The sequence below is a fragment of the Bos grunniens genome, chromosome 9, assembly GCF_055505025.1.
Source record: "Bos grunniens cultivar Pamir isolate PY7600 chromosome 9, Bosgru_T2T1.0, whole genome shotgun sequence".
NCBI lineage: Eukaryota > Metazoa > Chordata > Mammalia > Artiodactyla > Bovidae > Bos > Bos grunniens.
Window position 1 is genome coordinate 1,015,764 of NC_141173.1, and position 7,630 is coordinate 1,023,393.

General features: G+C 38.5%; 1 pseudogene; it reads left to right on the forward strand.

Moving 5' to 3' along the window:
* The first annotated feature begins 2,227 nt into the window (after positions 1-2,227).
* On the forward strand, positions 2,228-3,161 carry LOC147365524 (olfactory receptor 4P4-like; annotated as a pseudogene).
* Positions 3,162-7,630: the final 4,469 nt, after the last annotated feature.

Genomic DNA, 7,630 nt, shown 5'->3' on the forward strand with positions numbered 1-7,630 from the left:
TCACATGGTAGATATCCGACAGTCTGGTTTGCTAGCCCAAATTATTTTGCTCAGGTAGCGCTCGGGGTATTCAGGCCAAATCCTTACTCTAAGCGATGCAGCCTGTCCCGCGCCTCCCTGCCCAGCCCCCGCTTGCTAGTGGCGTGTGCAGGCGTCTGCACTGCTTCTCCGCTGCGGGAGTTACCGTAGTGCTCGCAATCTGTGGGTTTTAATTGTTTATTTATTTTTCTTCCCTGTTATGTTGCCCTCTGTGCTTCCAAGGCTTGGCACAGATTCGGCAGTGAGAAGGTTTCCTGGTGTTTGGATACCTCTCTTTTTAAGACTCCCTTCCCAGGACAGAACTCCGTCCCTCCCTCTTTTGTCTCTTTTTTTTGTCCTTTATATTTTTTCCTACCTCCTTTCGAAGACTTGGGTTGCTTTTCTGGGTGCCTGATGTCCTCTGCCGGCATTCAGAAGTTGTTTTGTGGAATTTACTCAGCGTTTAAATGTTCTTTTGATGAATTTGTGGGGGAGAAAGTGTTCTCCCGGTCCTACTCCTCAGCCATCTTCTGTTTGATCCTGGGAATTATTTTAAAAACCTAAAATGTAATTGTTAGTTGAATGAGATGGCTTATTTGACAACTACAAATATCCTCTCTTCACTATTCAGTTGTTACATATTTAAATGTCATTTTGTGGCCATTGATGATGACTCTCATACACTAGATAGATTTGCAGTTTTTCTCTTCCAAACCCTACTTTATGTACACAGATTTGAATGGCAATTTCACTGAAAATGAAAAATAAGGAGAGTAACATTACGTATTTGAAAATAAATTGTGAATATATTGGTTCTGAAGTTTGGAGTAAATGAAATAAAATATTTTAAATACTAAGGTCTAATGCCAGTCCAGGTTCGATGCACGATACTGGATGCTTGGGGTTAGTGCACTGGGACGACCCAGAGGGATGGTATGGGGAGGGAGGAGGGAGGAGGGTTTAGGATGGGGAACACATGTATACCTGTGGCGGATTCATTTTGATATTTGGAAAAACTAATACAATTATGTAAAGTTTAAAAATAAAATAAAATTTAAAAAAATAAATAAATACTAAGGTCTTGTGTTTTATATAGTTGAAGTAGAGAATTTTGGTGTGATTTAGTGGTATGATTAATTCTCAGTAGTTCTCCCTAGTCTATGCTTCTTGAACTTCTGCCAGTAGAAAGGTATTGGTTTGTTCAAAGGCATAATAGTTATGAGCATATTATTAGAGTTGGTTTTACATTACTTTACAGCAGTGACTAGAAGGAAGAGGAGGTAAAAATAACAGGAATGGAAGAGAGAAAAGCCAGCCTGAGATATTAAGACATGTGATATAGGAACAGAAAGAAACAAACGTTTTTAGGATGCCTGATTATTAGGAAGAGTTGAACAGCTTGAGTACATCGATTAGAAAGAAGCCAATTTATGCAAGTGAGAAAGACACTGTGTGAGACTAAAATTCAAGTGAAACCTACTATTAACCTCAAATGCCTTACTGAATGTAAAAAACAAATATTTTTAAAGTTTGAGATGATACCTTTTGAAAAATAGAGGTAATTATACTTTGCTTGTTATCCTTTTGTTTGAATATAAATATAATATTCTATCTGCAAATTAAGCACATTTGTAAATTAATAATATTTGTAAATTAGGTGCAACAGATGTATAGCTGATTTTGGCCATGTATATATATATCATGATTCCAAATTGGTTGACATTTCCACCTAGGATAGATGGAAGGAAATTTCTCACATATAACATTATCCACATATAAGTGCTTTTTAATTTTCTCTCAAGGTTTCATTTCTGTGCCTATTTTCTCAATAACAAATAGTGAGACTAGGAAAGGGATGACTGATTTTTTTTTTCTACAGTACCATTTCTTGAATTCTACCAAGGCATATTATCCAGTTATGTTTGATAATACATGCTAATAGACTAGTTGCATAAATATGCTGCATTCTACAGTGTTAGTTTTTAAATTAGGTATCAAAGTTGTTTATCAGGAATTAATATTTTCCAGAGAGGAACAAAAAGAATGTAAGGAAAGCCTTTCAAAATAAAAATCAAATCTTTTTCTTCAAGTTTTGAATGCTTTCCATTTTAAAATGCCCATGACAAGGAATAATATACATCATCGTATTTACATAGTTATAAAGATTGCTAACTATTTAATTTCAGGTGGCTACAAACTGCTCTGAATCATGGAAAATAGGAATAACATCACAGAATTTATTCTCTTAGGACTTTCTCAGAAAGAGGAAATTGAAATTCTCTGGTTTTTACAGTTCTTACTTTGTTATGTTGCAATTCTGATCGGAAACCTACTTATCATGATTTCTATTGCCTCCAGTCAACTTATGAAGCAGCCCATGTATTTCTTTCTGAGTCACCTTCCCTCGCAGACCTTTGTTACACCTCCACTGTGACCCCCAAGTTGATTGCTGACTTGCTGGCAGCAAAGAAGATCATTTCCTACCATGGCTGCATGACACAGCTCTTCACCATTCACTTCTTTGGGGGCATTGAGGTCTTCATCCTCACAGGGATGGCCTATGATCTCTATGCAGCCATCTGCAAGCCTCTGCTCTGCACTCTGATCATGACCAGACAGAAGTGTGTTGCCATGATCACTGCTTCCTGCACTGGGGGGGGGTCCTGCATTCCTTCGGTCAGTTTCTCCTGGCCATCTTTTTACCTTACTGTGGCCCAAATGAAATAGATCATTACTTCTGCAATATGTATCCTTTGCTGAAACTGGCCTGCACTGACACCACCAGAATCAGCCTCCTTGTCGTTGCCAATTCGGGCCTCATGGGCCTGGTGACTTTTGTGGTTATGTTGATATCCTATGCTGTGATCTTGTACACTGTCAGGTCCTACTCTGTAGAGAATCGCCACAAAGCTCTCTCAACCTGCAGTTCCCACATCACTGTGGGGGTCCTCTTTTTTGCTCCTTTATTCTTCATTTACATATGTCCAGCAACTACTTTACCAGGAGACAAAGTCTTCGCTCTTTTTTATACTATCATTGCTTCCATGCTCAATCCTCTAATCTACACGCTGAGAAACTTGGAGATGAAGAATGACATAAAGAAATTCTGGTGCCATATGGCAGTAAGAAAGGAAATGAACTAAAAGATACCTCTGATTTTCACCACTAAACTTGTTGACTATATGAATTTTCTACAATGAAGACTTTAAAATGTATAATGCTTGCCTTATATACTTTTTTGTTTCATTTTGTTTTAGCAATATATAGATTTAAGTATGAGCAAAAGCTTACAACTTCCTGTATTTATCCAGACTCTCTACTGTGCTTTTTTCTAGTTTTCTTCTTTTCTTATTTGTATCTCCTTTTCTCCTCTGATCTTTTGGCTTTGTAATCAATTTAGATATTTAGCAGTAGACCATCAAAGGCATCATGTAATACAAATCAACACTGAGAACCCATAGAACCCATTCTTATATGTGACTTTAGTCAATAAAGCCAATTCCAGGTAGCAATAATTTAGAAGATAATTCCAACATTTTACTTGCATCATTTAAAGAATATTCTAAAAGACCAAATTTTGGACCTGAAACTATATTTCTTAAAAATATAGCTTTCTACTCTGATAATTTTATAGCCAGTGGCAATCTGGAGCTTCTCATATGTCCAACACCAGTACTCTTACCTAAGCCCCACATCAATCTCTTTTCTTTTGTTCAAAGGAACTGTCTCTCCCAACTCTGTCTGTGTAAACGTGAACTGCAACTCTGGCTAATTCTAGCACCTGATAGTGTATATTTGTTATGGGCATGTGTTCTGGACCCAGAATTTCTTATTAACTATGAGGACTAGGACATATGCTCAACAAATCATCCATCAAGTGATAATAATAGCCCAACACACAGTCTTGTGAGGACATGGGCAAGACTGAAACACTGCTTGGTCACACAGTAAGGGCTCAATACATATGAGCTATTTTATTGCCCAGTCTGCTGTTATGCATCAGAAATGTAAACATTCTGATAATAACTTTCCTTTGGAGAGGTGAGGATGTGAGAATGGGGCTCATTAATGTCATGCTCCTATTACTAGGCTTCCCTGGTGGCTCAGACAGTAAAGAATCCACCTGAAATGTGGGGAATCTGGGTTCAATCCCTGGGTTGGGAAGATCCCTTGGAGGAGCTCATGACAATCTCTTCCAGTATTCTTGCCTGGAGAATCCCCATGGAGAGAGGTACCCGGCAGGCTACGGTCCAGGGGGTCACAAAGAGTAGGACATGACTGAATGACTAAGTACAGCACAGTGTGCAATGGACACCTATTACTGGTGAAATTAATTTTTTCTTAGACTGGGCAAGTGGAGAATACCACTCAAAGTCAATGATCACATCTTTCACACGGTTCAAGTTAATAGCAATTTTTCCAACAGGAATTGAAAGTCATCCTGGAGCAACTTTGCCCAATGTTAGAAATGACTAGAACAAGATCAGGCCAGTAGATAACTGATTAGGAATGGGTAGAGTCTCAAAAGTCTTTTAAAAACTTCGTGGATATGATGTACTTGCATGAGATTTTATTTTCAAGTTGTAGAGAGAGCTAGGTTAGATAAAAATGAGTTGTCAATGTTGAGGATTCTTAAGATGGGTTCATAATATAAAAAAGAAAAATACTATAGTTCTATGACTCAGTTGAAAATGCCCAACAAATAAACCTAAAAATATTATGTGCTAGAAATTCTTATAGAAAGATCCTAACATATTTGGTTGTTGTTGTTCTAAACCTAGTTCTTGACAGCTATCTGAAAACTCCTGCATAGGGCATGCACAGAATACATGTCAGAGAACATAACAGAGAAGGAAAGTGAAAGATCACATTCTGGTGTGAAATAAGCAGGGTCTTTAATAAGAAGACCAGCCAACCCTCAAAGTCCCTCTGCTTCAGAAGCCCTATCCTCCAACAAACCAGACTTGTATTATTGAAAAATAAAACTTCAAAAATTAACAAATGTTTCTGTTTTACTTTTATTCTTGGAATAAAAGTTGTGAATGTGGATTATTAAAAAACTTGGAGTCTGCAGCAAAATAGATGGACCAGTAAATTATCTTACTAAGTAAAGTAAGTCAGAGAAAAACAAATATATACAATCACTTATATGTGGTTTCACCCATTCCAGTCCATTTGAGTTCGCTGATTCCTAGAATGTCAACATTCACTCTTGCCATCTCTTGTTTGACCACTTCCAATTTGCCTTGATTCATGGACCTGACATTCCAGGTTCCTATGCAATATTGTTCTTTACAGCATCGGACCTTGCTTCTATCACCAGTCACATCCACAGCTGGGTATTGTTTCTGCTTTGGCTCCATCCCTTCATTCTTTCTGGAGTTATTTTTCCACTGATCTTCAGTAGCATATTGGGCACTTGCTGACCTGGGGAGTTCCTCTTTCAGTATCCTATAATTTTGCCTTTTCATACTGTTCATAGGGTTCTCAAGGCAAGAATACTGAAGAGGTTTGCCATTCCCTTCTCAAATGGGTGAATTTAACTCAGATGACCATTATATCTACTACTGCGGGCAGGAATCCCTCAGAAGAAATGGAGTAGCCATCACGGTCAACAAAAGAGTCCATAATGCAGTACTTGGATGCAATCTCAAAAATGACAGAATGATCTCTGTTCTTTCCCAAGGCAAACCATTCAATATCATGGTAATACAAGTCTATGCCCCAACTAATAACCCTGAAGAAGATGAAGTTGAACGGTTCTATGAAGACCTACAAGACCTTTTAGAACTAACACCCAATAAAGATGTCCTTTTCATTATAGGGGACTGGAATGCAAAAGTAGGAAGTCAAGAAACACCTGGAGTAATAGGGAAATTTGGCCTTGGAATATGAAATGAAGCAGGGCAAAGACTAATAGAGTTTTCCTAAGAAAATGCATTGGTCATAGCAAACACCCTCTTCCAACAACACAAGAGAAGACTCTACACATGGACATCACCAGATGGTCAATGCCAAAATCAGATTCATAGTGTTCTTTGCAGCCAAAGATGGAGAAACTCTATACAGTCAACAAAAACAAGACTGGGAGCTGACTGTGGCTCAGATTATGAACTCCTTATTACCAAATTCAGACTTAAATTGAAGAAAGGAAGGGAAAACCACTAGACCATTCATGTATGACCTAAATCAAATCCCTTATAATTATACAGTGGAAGTAGAAATAGATTTAAGGGCCTAGATCTGATAGATAGAGTGCCTGATGAACTGTGGAAAAAGGTTCGTGACATTGTACAGGAGACAGGAATCAATAACACCCCCATGAAAAAGAAATGCAAAAAAAGCCAAATGGCTGTCTGGGGAGGCCTTACAAATAGCTGTGAAAAGAAGAGAAGCAAAAATCAAAGAAGAAAAGGAAAAATATAAGCATCTGAATGCAGAGTTCCAAAGAATAGCAAGAAGAGAAAGAGAGCCTTCCTCAGGGGTCAATGCAAAGAAATAGAGGAAAACAACAGAATGGGAAAGACTAGAGACCTCTTCAAGAAAATTAGAGATACCAAGGGAATATTTCATGCAAAGATGGGCTCGATAAAGGACAAAAATGGTATGGACCTAACAGAAGCAGAAGATATTGAGGAGAGGCGGCAAAATACACAGAAGAACTGTACAAAAAAGATTTTCATGACCTAGATAATTACGATGGTGTGATCACTGACCTAGAGCCAGACATCCTGGAATGTGAAGTCAAGTGGGCCTTAGAAAGCATCACTATGAACAAAGCTAGTGGAGGTGATGGAATTCCAGTTGAGCTATTTCAAATCCTGAAAGATGATGCCGTGAAAGTGCTGCACTCAATATGCCAGCAAATTTGGAAAACTCAGCAGTGGCCACAGAACTGGAAAAGGTCAGTTTTCATTCTGATCCCAAAGAAAGTCAATGCCAAAGAATGCTCAAACTACCGCACAATTGCACTCATCTCACATGTTAATAAAGTAATGCTCAAAATTCTCCAAGCCAAGCTTCAGCAATACGTGAACCATGAACTTCCTGATGTTCAAGCTGGTTTTAGAAAAGGCAGAGGAACCAGAGATCAAATTGCCAACATCTGCTGGATCATGGAAAAAGCAAGAGAGTTCCAGTAAAACATCTATGTCTGCTTTATTGACTATGCCAAAGCCTTGACTGTGTGGATCACAATCAACTGTGGAAAATTCTGAAAAAGATGGGAATACCAGACCACCTGACCTGCCTCTTGAGAAATCTGTATGCAGGTCTGGAAGCAACAGTTAGAACTGGACATGGAACAACAGACTAGTTCCAAATAAGAAAAGGAGAACGTCAAGGCTGTATATTGTCACCCTGCTTATTTAACTTCTTTGCAGAGTACATCATGAGAAACGCTGTGCTGGAAGAAGCACAAGCTGGATTCAAGATTGCTGGGAGAAATATCAGTAACCTCAGATATGCCGATGACACCACCCTTATGGCAGAAAGTGAAAAGGAACTAAAAAGCCTCTTGATGAAAGTGAAAGTGGAGAGTGAAAATGTTCGCTTAAAGCTCAACATTCAGAAGACGAAGATCATAGCATCTGGTCCCTTCATTTCATGGGAA